The 12,911-nt window shown below is 44.5% G+C and overlaps 1 protein-coding gene across 2 annotated transcripts in view; it reads left to right on the top strand.

The window, feature by feature from the left end:
- Positions 1–12,911, top strand: part of ppfia2 (PTPRF interacting protein alpha 2) — a 228,351-nt gene that overhangs the window by 33,104 nt on the left and 182,336 nt on the right. Inside the window, exon 1 of one of the 2 annotated variants that reach the window (XM_035996395.1) lies at positions 10,416–10,687. The exons of the other annotated variant lie outside the window; for it this stretch is intronic. The gene's annotated coding sequence lies outside the window, so the exon portion shown is untranslated. Of the gene's footprint in view, positions 1–10,415; positions 10,688–12,911 lie in introns of those variants that run through there. 2 annotated transcript variants of the gene reach the window in all.

Below are 12,911 nucleotides of genomic sequence, written 5' to 3'. Positions count from 1 at the left end.
AAATCGATCGTGCTTTTAAAAAACGAACTGGACTAAGATCACAAAGGAAGAAGCCTGAGATGAAGCAGGAAGATGACTGGGAGACAGCGGTGATGTCAGAGGACGATCTGCTGGGTTTTGAGTTACAAGGGGCAAAGCCGAAAACCAGGCAGCTGAAGCCTGGGCAAGGGCCGGAAGGGGGCCCCTCAAGCACTGAAGTAATAAATCTCTTCAGGGACTTTTTAGCCGCTCAGCAGAGGAGAGATGATATCCTCCAGGGGGAGCTTCGAGGCCTACGGGACTCACTGGAGGCTTCCCGTTTGTCTGTCCTACAGCCATCCCCTGTCGGGCCTTCCGACGCAACAGAGGGTGGGAGCCCTAGCCCTAGACTGGAACTTCCAACTCCACGACCCAGAAGGGAAGGCCCATCGGACAATACTGACCTTGGGCAGTCATTGACTTCTTCCCCAAGCAGGCTGGGTAATCCTGCTGTGGGTACATCAGCAGTCCAGCGTAAGGAGTCCAAGATGCCAGTGTATCAACATGGTGAGGACATTGAAAATTACCTTTTACGTTTTGAACGTATGGCAAGAACATGGCAGTGGCCAAAGGAGGAGTGGGCCTTTAGATTAATCCCCCTGTTGACTGGGAAAGCTCTGGAGGCCTACACCGCCATGGATGAAGATCGTTCCAACTGTTACCCAGACCTGAGGGAGGCGCTGTTGGTCAAATTTGACATCTCCCCCGAAACCTATCGCCAACGGTTCCGAGCAACCTCAACGCCACCTGGGGAGACACTGACTGAGACATACCACCGGCTGAAAGGCCTCTACCGTCGCTGGGTGCGGCCTGAACAAAAGAATAAGGACCAGTTGGGAGAGACCATCATTCTGGAGCAGCTGCTGCAGGGGTTTCCTCCAGACATCAGGATGTGGGTGAGGGAGCATGAACCGGAAGATGGTCTGACTGCAGCAAAATTGGCCCTGCAGTTCCTGAATGCCTAGAGGGGAGCCACATCACGACCAACACGAGGGGATACCAGGGAGAACATCTGCCATCGAGACAGCTTTGAAGGTAATCGGGGGGCAAATGTTAAGGGACAGTCTGCTCATTCAGCAATTAAGACTTTGGTGTGCTATCATTGTCAACAGCAGGGACACAAAGCATCTGTTTGCCCCCTGAAGAAACCAAAAATGACTGGACTATGTTATGTGCCTAGAAAGAGTGACCAGTGTGATCACCAGGACAAGGAAGGGGAATCTAGATCTGTTCCAGTTAAAATTAACGGCAAGCCTGTTACTGCTCTCCTTGACTCTGGAAGTTCTATGTCATTCATTAGAAAAAGATATTTTCCGTGTACTATTGACTACAGCCAGCAGACAGAGGTGTTATGTGTACATGGTGATTGTAAGCCAGAGCCACAGGTAGAGCTGATAGTTGAGGTAGATGGGCAAAAGTATCTGATGACAGTGGGGGTGGTAGAGAACTTACCAGTGGAGATGCTTTTGGGGAGGGATTTGCCTGTGTTATATGACCTCCTAAGCAAAGGTAAAAGTCTTGCTAAAGCTAATGAACCTTTGTCAAAACCAAAAATGCATGTCTCTTGTTTTGTCATGACAAGGTCTCAGGCAAAAACCAAAGCTTTGTCTGGGGTACAGCCTCTGCCAGACTTATGTGGTAGTCTGTGCAAGGCTGGAACCAATGGGCCCAGAAAGACACGTCGGCAACGACGTTTAGAGAAACATGCTGGTACACCTGTGTCTTGTGAAATGCCTGAAAATGACTTGTCAGAGCTTAAGTGGGAAGTGCCAGAGAACATCTCTGTATTACAACAGTCTGATCCTGTGTTAAAGTCTGTGTTTACCAAGGTTCTGAACTCTGCTAATCACATTGCCCAAGCGGGTGGTGCAGTGTATGTTCACCATGACATCCTTTATGAGGGGGAGGAGCCAGGTAGCAGGAGGTTAGTGGTACCAGGTAGATGCAGATCACTAGTACTAGACCTTGCACACACCATTCCATGGGCAGGACACTTAGCACACTATAAGACATATCTCAGGCTGGCCTCTCGGTTCTTTTGGCCTTCAATGTATACTGATGTGCAGACATATTGCAAAACATGCCCAGAGTGTCAGAAAACCAGTGCTGTCCGTAAATCCGACCGAGCACCACTCCAAGCCATGCCTGTGATTACCACACCATTTAAGAGGATTGCAATGGACATTGTGGGGCCCCTGGAAAAAAGCTCAGCTGGATATCAATACATTCTTGTTGTATGTGATTATGCTACTCGTTTTCCTGAAGCTTTTCCTCTTCGGTCTGTAACTACTCCAAAACTGATCAGTGCTCTTGTCCAGCTGTTTTCTCGGGTAGGCATCCCAGAGGAGATCCTGACCGACCAGGGAACCAACTTTACATCCAACCTGATGAGGCGGCTGCATAAGGAGTTGGGCATTACTGCAATCCGGACCTCTCCGTATCACCCTGAGACAGATGGCTTGGTGGAGAGGTTTAACCAAACTCTGAAGAGGATGCTCAGAAAGTTTGTATCTGATACAGGGAAGGACTGGGATAAGTGGTTACCCTTTCTGCTCTTTGCCTACAGAGAAGTACCGCAAGCGTCCACCGGATTCTCACCATTTGAGCTGCTCTATGGGTGGCCAGTTCAGGGCCCCTTGGATCTGCTGAAACAGAACTGGGAGGAGAAAGTGACTGCTAAAACTGATGAGGGGCGAGGTGTTGTGCAATATGTCCTCCAGATGAGGGACAGGTTGGAGCGGTACCGGGAGGAGGCAAGACACAACCTCCTGGAGGCCCAGAGGACCCAGAAACTGTGGTATGACCAGAAGGCACGCAAACGTGAGTTCAAACCAGGTCAAAAGGTATTGTTGCTCCTGCCCTCTTCGTCCAGCAAGCTGCTGACCAAGTGGCAGGGACCGTTTGATGTTTTAAGGAAGATGGGGCCTACAACATATGAGATCCTGCATCCAGAGAAGGGGAAAAATAAGCAGACGTATCATGTGAACCTTTTGAAAGCCTGGGAGGAAAGATGCAGCCCTCCGTCCATCACCTCACTGCTGGCCCGCCGGGTGATTGAGGAAGATGACTCTGACGGTGTAGTGGAAGCCTGGAAACAGTCCGCCAATGTGGATCTCTCTCATCTGGATGGTAAGAAGCCAGTTGAATTACAAGTTGTATTCAACACATGTCCTCAGTTGTTCACACAGAAACCAGGCCACACAGATGTGTTGCAGCATGTCATTCGGGTCAAACCGGATCACACTCCGGTACGGCAGGCATGCTACCGGGTACCAGAACGGTTGGTGGAAGCATTGAAGGAGGAGATCCGCTTGATGTTGAAACTGGGAGTCATAGAGCCATCTGAAAGTGAGTGCAGTAGCCCAATTGTCATTGTGCCCAAGAAAGATTGATCACTTCGCATTTGCATTGACTTTCGGAAACTAAATGCCATCTCGTTTTTCGACGCCTACCCAATGCCCCGGATAGAGGACCTGCTGGAGAGGATTGGGCCGGCCAACTACATCACCACATTAGACCTCTGCAAGGGGTATTGGCAGGTCCCCCTGGAGAGCCAGTCCCGGCCCCTCACTGCATGTAGGACCCCTCTAGGTCTTTTTCAGTTCACGGTGATGCCTTTTGGTTTACATGGTGCTCCTGCAACATTCCAGAGGCTTATGGACAAGGTGCTTCGAGGTTGTGAGGACTACAGTGCCGCCTATCTGGATGATGTGGTAGTCTTCAGCATGACCTGGGAGGAGCATCTGGAGCACATTCGCAGAGTCCTTGGTGCAATAAATGCGGCAGGTCTTACCCTTAACCTACAGAAATGTGAGTGGGCCAAGCAGGAGACTCGTTACCTGGGGTATCAATTGGGGAGAGGCGAAGTCCGGCCTCAGGTGGACAAAGTTGAGGCCATCCGGAACAGCCCAAGGCCCCAAACCAAAACAGATCAGGTCTTTCCTTGGCCTAGTGGGCTGGTATCGAAGGTTCATTCCTCAGTTTGCCACTCTGGCAACCCCACTGACCAATCTCACCTGCAAGTTGGCCCGTAATCCAGTGGAATGGAACGAGGAGTGTGAAAATGCTTTCCAGGCTCTGAAGGAGAAATTGTGTTCCTCTCCTGTGTTGCAGAGCCCTGACTTTGAACGCCGCTTCCTTGTGCAGGTGGACGCCTCGGGAGTGGGCATCGGTGCAGTGCTGGCTCAAGGAGAACCAGGTGAAGAACGACCAGTGTTGTATCTGAGCAGGAAACTTCTACCTCGTGAAACCCGGTACTCCACAATTGAGAAGGAGTGTCTGGCAATCAAGTGGGCGTTGGACAGCCTCAGGTACTACCTTCTTGGGAGGGAGTTTGACCTCCAAACTGACCACAGAGCCCTGACCTGGATCCAGACAATGAAGGACCGCAATGCCAGGGTGACAAGGTGGTACCTTGAACTGCAACCTTTCAAATTCTTTGTGCGGCACAAGACAGGCAAGGAAAACATCACAGCAGACTACCTGTCTAGACTGCCAAACATCCTTGCTGCAGGAGAGGAGGGTGGTAATGTGACAAAGGCCCTGTCACTTTTGGATGGCACATGGTAAACCTACTCAGGTCACCAAGAACTCTTACTGAATATGTATAAAAGTGTGACTGCAAATTAATTGTCAATCTGTTACCAAAAATACCACATTACATTGGTTTAGTTTAGTCAGTCCAGTTTATTCATTTCAGTCATTTCTATTTTTCAACAAACTTACTTAACCATTATTTCAAACTCTTTCTCCTCTCCAGTCCCTGGGTCTGAACCAGAGCTGAGGCAAAGTGCTGCTTCATATAGGGCCTACAGCAATCACACACAGGTGGGCTGATGGTGGAAGATACCATGTATCTGGGTCATAGGTGAGGGTAGATTTTCTAGTTGAAAATGTGTGGAAGTTTCTGTGTTTTTTAAAATAAGATGAGTGGAAAATGAGAGTGTTATTTGTTTATTGTAGAAACTAGCAGTGAAATTCTAAATGTGTAAATGGTAACATAAGTGAGAGATAATTGAAACAATTAACATATATAAGCCTCTGGCCACCTAAGCATGGGGGGTCAGTCTGAGGGTGACGACAATCCCGACAGGTGATGTGAATTTTGCTAGTGGAAACCTTGTGTAAAAAGATTTTTTTTTTTTTTTTTTTTTTTTTTTGCTGTGGACGTACTGCGCTGTTTCACCACTGTTTGTTTTTTTTGTAAATAAAAGCACCTTCATGTTTTGCAACTTAAGCCATCGTGTTAGCGACTTTTTTGTCCAGATTCCCAACGCTCTCTGTAACACTGTCCCAAAGCTTTAAAAAAAAAAAAAGAAGAGTATTACCCCTGTTTAACGTGGGGATGTGACTTCTGTGTTTCATGCTTAGAGACCGAGGAGATGTGTGTTAAGGTTAGAGATGTTCCGGAGAGAGAGAGGTTATGGCTCCGATACTGCATAAAATGCTGGTATCGGGAAGTACTGGAGTTAATGCACCGATCAGATACCACATAATAAAGCCCTAAAGAAAATCTACGTTGAAGTAGTTTATGTTCTTTTTCCGTTATAACTGACTGTCAAACTGGATAATAAAAGAAAGTTCTGTGGCATTCATTGTTTGTGCTTGTTCATGTTTCACAAGACTTTAACCTAAGCCAGACTGACAACAAATGTATCACAATAATATCACATCCATACAGGGATAGTAGTATACAGTTGTTAAAACATAATAAAATATATGACACACTGGTATCGGATCGGTACTCGGTATCGGCCGATACGCAAGTTCAGGTGTCAGAATCGGTATCTGGAAGCAAAAAATGGTATCGGGCCATCTCTAGTTAAGGTGCAATAACATTGCTTTCTCAGGGGGTGGGCCCGGCAGATAAAGGATTTACAGGAGTCCAGATACCTGTAATCCCTCTGTTCTGTCTCTCTAATGCATCTCACAGCCCAGCCCGAGCTCATCTCTTTTATCAGTGTATCAAGCAGCAAAGGGTTGGCAACCTGCTTCCCTTATGATGCCAGCCAGGCCTTAAAAACAGAGGTTCAAGAAAGTCCTAAAGATAGCAGACATCTGGCAGCTCTGTCTTTGCACAGGCTGTGGCTGAAATGTCTTTGTGTGTTTTTATTATTTTATTTTTTTGGGTAGGAGGCTTACTCTACAGGATAGAGGGAATGGAGGCTGAGATGATGGACTTTCAAATGGGTACGCCTGCCAAAAGCATGCTAACAGATGTGGAAAAATGTCAACCTTGAAAATACATACTTTCTTTGATCTTCTGTGAAACGACCTGGAGAGGCAGTGGCGTCCTGCCAGACAACACTCCACCATCTCTCCCTCGAGGTTCAGGAGAGCATTTTCTCAGCTGTCTCGTCATATGGACGGCTGTGTACATTAACATTTATTCATTAATATTAACCGGTGCACAAAGTCCCTCCATCATCCTGGGCAAACATTTGCATCAGCATTTCTGTAGCCTGGTGAGTGAGTGTGTGTGCCTTTTTAATTGGCCGTGAGGACCTGAACCTCTTAGCCTTTGAGATCATTGAGATTTTCATGTGAGATTTGCATGCACTAACCCTGCGCATGAAAAGAAGGCCATTTGCATGACGAAAGGGGGAGGGTGACTCGCTTAATGACATTCCAACATTTAGCGTGTGGAGCTATGAGGAGGAGGATTAGATTTGAGCAGCGTCACAGGTCTCTTTTCTTTTTATAGGTCTCTTTTTTTATAGCTTCCTCTTGATTCCTTTATCACTTTGATCATTGCCTTTTAACTGGCACCCGTTTTAGAAGAAATTCCACTGATAGTGCCGTCCGAAGATCCATCATCGTACAAATCCCACGTTTAATCTTTGCCTGTGCAACTGTCTCTGATACAAACCAGTCAATATGAGAGACTTTTTAGCCTCAAGGCGTTGAGATATGAGTGGGTTTTCATCACCTGGCAGCATTACAACCATTCATATGCAGAGGCTTATACTGACTTCTCGGGGGAAATTAATATGGAACATCCGGAGCGATACGACACTGTAGGTCAATATAGTGGGTGGGGTGGTATAGGAGCAGTCAGCTGCATTATAAATAGGCATTTGGAATGAGGTTATCGTCATAGGGATAGTCATGAGGAAAGAGGCATTTATCCATGAATCTTTCCATAAAACAACCCAAATCCTCTGTTTTAAACATGAGAATTCATCACCATTCACTGTTAAATCCTGGAAAATGAGAAATGTCCCGCTGCCTTTGGCATCAAGTTCTGGGTGTGTCAGTGCCAAACCAGTGTCTTCACGCAGGCGTTATGACATGCAAGCGGAGTATTTTCTCACTTGAGAGGAGAGCAAGCACTCCCCTTCACCACTTAGTCCCGCGTTTGTTTTGGTAATTTATCAGAGGAAGAGGAAAAGAACACGGGGGGGGGGGAAGCAAGCTGGGCCTGCAACACAGAAACGAGGCATCTGAAAGCATTTTATCAGGTGGGATTCAGTCCTTACTGAAGAGAGGAATGAGACAGGAAATGCCACTACGCATGCACAATGTGTGTTAATTGAATATTGTAGCCGATGGCAATGCAGTAGGGAAAATACATCCACCAGAATGGATGTTTTCCCAGAATCCAGGTATAGTAGATTCCTTTGACACTAGTCCACAGATCTTCAAGGACATTATTAAACAATCTAATGTAATGTTGTAAAATCGCGTCACAGAACAGTTGGTTGCAATACTCTGTAGTGAAACGTCAACATTTTCAACACACCCTTCCCAATAAGCTGCAGTGCAGTGCAGCACAGCACATACATAAAGCATACAGGATTCAGCACCATGGACAGTGACATCAATCTCTCGTCAGTTTACCGGCAACAATCTGTCACATCACACTGCTGCAGCTGGGGGAGACGGAGGGCCCTGGGGACAGAGGTGTTCAGTAGAGGGACAGAGAGAGATTATTATTTGAAATGTTGCTTTAATTAAAGAAAAAAGGATAATGTAAATGAACTGAGATCGTACCATGATTGTTGCCCGACACCAAGACAATAAAGGATGCAGTCATGGCAGGTTTTCATGTCAACTTTTAGGGCTGTAACTTATAATTATTTTTCATTTTATTTATTTTTGTCCAACTTGTAGTTGATTTAAGTTTATCTTTTTAACATTTTAAATGCGCCGACTTACTGTTTTGCATCTGAAACTCAATTACGCTGACTTATCTCAAACTTCCTGAAGACACACAGGCTGCTCAAAAACTTTTGCCAACAACTTTGTTTTATAAATTGAAAAAATACCCAGACCACCCAGACACAACTTACTCAAGTTCTTTAATATTTGATGAGCAGGAAAGGGTGTTGTTATTTCAGTGATCACACTCTTGCAGAGTCATAAAGTAATATTTCACTGTGGGTCGATAGCTTAATCAGACAGAATCACATTCATGTTTTGTAATTTTGCCCAAAGTGACGATTAGAGTAATTTAACTTAATTTAATGTAAAAAAAAAAAAAAGAGAAAAAGAGGAGACCTCAGTGTTTGTATTATGTTCAAACATAGAGAAATTCTGAGCTTTCAAACTGACTTGTATTTTTTTAAATCACAAGAAGACTTAACAAACGTCTAGGGAGGACCAGATTAAGTATGGACACATCAGTGTTTTATTATGAGCCAGTCTATTTAGAAAGCAGAAAATAATGACGAGTCAGAGTCTAAATGTTCGTGTATAAAAAAAAAAAAAAGATTGTATGAGCAATCATATTAACTGCAGAACAGTCTCCTCAGCATTTCTCACACCAAACTAAAATTTGGAAAATAAAACAGAAATAATAGCATTTATTCCTTGATTAGGATTAATATTGTGATCTTCGAGGGAAAGTGCTAGATGTCCACTGCAAGGTGACAGCTCAGTGTTGCTTGCACAGCCCTTTTTAGTGAGCAATATTTATTTATGAAAATATGAGTTTGAATACATTACCTTTTTTTATTCACTCTTTGTGATTTGCTCTACTGGGCGAATGCCTCTCTGGACATGCTCCTATATGCACAGGAAGCCCTTAATAAGGTGGCTTCTAGGCAAGGCAAGGCACATTTATTTATAGAGCACTTTCTCATACACAGAGGTCATTCAAAGTGCTTTACAGGCAGAAACAACAACAAAAATATACAAGATACATGAGAAGACAGACACATTTTATAAAGGCATAACATAGTTTAAAAACAAAGTAAATAAAATACAATCAAACGAGACTAATTGAAAGCTCTGGAGAAGAGAACAGTCTTTAACTTAGATTTAAAAATGGTTATAGTTGGTGCTTGCCTTAGATCCAGCTGAAGCTGATTCCAGCAGTGGGCAACATAATGGCTGAAGGCCGTTTCACCACTCTTGGAAGAACTCTGGGCACCACCAACTGACCAGTATACCTGCTGATCTGAGAGACCTACCAGGCTTATAGTCTATGAAGAAGAAGAATGCTACCATAGTTCAATTCACTATATATCATGCGTATTAGTCGACGGCTGTAACAGCCTGCACTCTTCAGGCTTTCCACAAGATTTTGGAACCTGGCTGCAGTGATTTGGCCAGTCAAGCTCTTTCACACCAAAATGGGAAAAACACATGTCTTAATTGTCCATGGAGACAATGTCATGTTGTAACAGGAAATTAACTTATTTTTAAAATATCAAGAGTAGAGTAGGCCTACACATAAGTCTGTGGACAGGGGTCCATACTTTGGCCACACAATGTTATGTATTATATTAAGAAAGATCTGCAATTAATTAAGCTTCTGTCACAATCTTTTGAACTAAATTTGAGTCAGTGAGCAAATGAGATTCTGTTTTGAGGATCTTAATGTGGAAATGTTTAAGACTAGGACTAACATCAGAAGTGAGCAGAGACATCCAAAATGTCTGAAGGAATAGGAGACTAAATGCAACTGTCTGCGACTCCGAACAATCCCAAACCCAACACTCGGAACCTGGTAGAGACCATCTGTGTGTCAGGAAAAGGTGACGGCTTTACCGACTCTGGAAAAAAACATTTTCTACTGGATGGAAAATCGTGACCTACTGGTCCGTGAGCAGGAAATAATTTAACATGTTCTACAAATGCCGTCAGCATTAGGAGACATTTTATTTTTGTTTTATTTTGTAGCAAATACTATAGGCACTATGAGGTAGGCTACTTCTTCTATATTTTATTATTAGTAAAATTATCAAACTTGAATAAATACTGGGAAATATCATGGTATTACTACTATTATTATTAGCATTATTATTATTATTATTATTATTATTATAGGTCTCCACTCAGAGGGGGAAAGAATTGCACAGCTGCAACTTTAAGACTCCACACACCTCCCCTCCGCCAGCTCCGACAATGGTCTTTTCCAGCTCCGCTTATCACAGCAGAATTTGTAACATGCCGTAATTTCTTAACCGGTGTGTGTGTGTGTAGCCCCGTAAATCAAATGTCATTACCCAACGCGGCTAATTTGGCGATCATTCCTGCTCTTTTGCTTTTTGACAATGCCAGCGGCGGGGACCAGCCGCACCTTTACGATCGGATCCTCGCCGTCGCTGCTTGCTGGCACTGAAGAAGCCTGCTAGGATTGTCCGCTTGATGGTATAGCTTGCAGAGACTGCAGTTGTCGCTGATCCGCTGCCAGAGTCTCCACTGAAAAGTAAAGGAATAAATAGTGAGTATGCATAGCTGTTGCCGCCGGTGTTTGCTGTGACCTACATTGCCCTGTCCCTGCAGGCTCAAGGTGATATTTTTTACGGTGCCCTCTTCACATCCTCAACTCTGGCGTGATGGATGATACTGGAGGTGCAGGAGGCTCCTGGTGTGTGTGGATGGATACATGGTGTATGTAACCTATAGGCTACATTTCGTGTGTGTGTGTGTGTGTGTGTGGTTGACATTGTGGGACTCTGCAGGGGAAAGAAATCCGGCCGGCTGTCACAGTGAAGAGACAGAAGAGGAGAGAGTTAAAGGGGGGCGGGATGCAGACTGAGAGGCTGGCATGATGTAATGCACTTGAGACAATAGCCAAGGATTCTCCCCAATTATCATTTCAAAGAATGAGGAGGAGCTGTTACAGTGGTGTAAAGACGCGATCAGCGCCGCAGTCAGACCGCCTCAGCCTGTGTGGTAATACCAGTAAAAAGAGGAGCTGTCACAGGGGGAACAGCTGCCCCTCCTATAAACAATATGATTATACAGATGCAAGCAGGGAGAGAGCATTAACAGCCTCTCTGTCATCCATCCACATCGAACACACACACACACTCACTTCCCATGCTATAGATTAATGAATGAAAAGGTACACACATGCAGGTGCTGCTGGCTTAATTTGATGCTAGAAGGTTAATCGCCACAGGCATAACTGTGATCCTTATCTCGCAAGTTTAATATTAACCTTTGCAACCAAAACATGACAATATTTGCATTCGCGTAGGTTACATCTCACTGAAGTTGTGGCACAAAGTGAGACACAGATGCATTATGCAGAAGCGGGATGCTTAATTAAAGGATTTTGCATTAAAGAGTGTGACTTTCCAGTGATGCACCTCAACCATGCAAATACACTCCACTGCCTCATATGTCTGGTGTGTAGACAAAGCTTTTACCACCTTGAGGTGTCATGCAGAGGGGTGGCTACCTGTGGCAGCTTTTACGTATGTCTATAAAATGATGGTTTAAGGGCCCCTTATATGGGCCAAGTTTGACTACAGCCAAACCCTCTATAATGAGGAAGGTAAAATGCAGTTGAAATGATGGCGGTGGTGGCAAGCGGCACAGCTTGCTGTTTATTGTTCACCTTGATCTGTGCTCTTATTCAATCTCTATCGATTGATGGTTTGCGTGACTTTGCTGCAGGGGATTGTGGGCAATGTTAAAGGCTGCCCTTTCATGCTTTCATGTGCATGCAGACTTATTTTCAGTTGAACACACATCCAATGAAACGCACATCAGAAGAGACACACAGAACCCCCAACCACCCACCCTCCCTCTCACAGATGCTCACACAGGTAGAGGTAAAGCTCACTCAGACAAATGGACACACACAAACACACACACACACACACACACACACACACACACTCACGCACACGACACATAGCCTCCTCTCCCTTTCCCGCCTCCCTAATGGCAGCAGGCTAGGTGTAACTCTACACCCGTGCCATCCTCTTCATCCCATCTCTTGTCTCATTCAGTTTTTACTGCTCATTGTGTCAGTGTTTACCTGAGGATGTCAGTCACAGCACAATACATGAAAACAATATTTTGAGGTAGAATTTATTTGCACAAGCTAGTCTTTATGCATTTGTTTCCGAGTAATCACTGTTAATGTTCTGCTTTAAATCTCATTATGCCGTTTGTGATTTGGCCTTATAGTAACTGATATTCAAGGAAACAAAGCAACAGTTGTTAGATTTTGGGTCCTTGAGGGTGACTCTTTGGAAATGAGATTCTATAGATAACATAGATATGTTTGAGGGTACAGCGTATAATGTGCTCCCAGTGACATTACTGCACATGCGGTGTGTTCTTAGACTGCTGTGGAATATAAAAATATAACATGAAAAAAAATATTGCCTCCCACCAACTGACAAGAAATATGGTCAATCAAAAATGAAACCCCTTTTCTTTGGAATTAGAAGTGTTTTGTTCCTGTTGCTTCTATGAGTGATAGGTTTTTGTTTTACATGTGTGCTTATCGTCACCTGCTAAATGAAACGCATATCGAAAGTCAATGCACCAAAAGCAGCGTTCACAGATTGCTGGAGATCATTTTAGACATATTGGTCATATAAAAACATTGATTAGTGCAGCTTTAAAGCATGGCTTTTAATAAAGTTGACATTTTGGAGATGCAAGTATTTGAGTCAAGACAATCACTATGTGTAACTTTGAGT

This window comes from Sander lucioperca, chromosome 20, assembly GCF_008315115.2.
Source record: "Sander lucioperca isolate FBNREF2018 chromosome 20, SLUC_FBN_1.2, whole genome shotgun sequence".
Classification (NCBI taxonomy): Eukaryota; Metazoa; Chordata; class Actinopteri; order Perciformes; family Percidae; genus Sander; species Sander lucioperca.
Note: the sequence above shows the minus strand (reverse complement) of the source record. Positions and strands in the feature narration are given on the sequence as shown.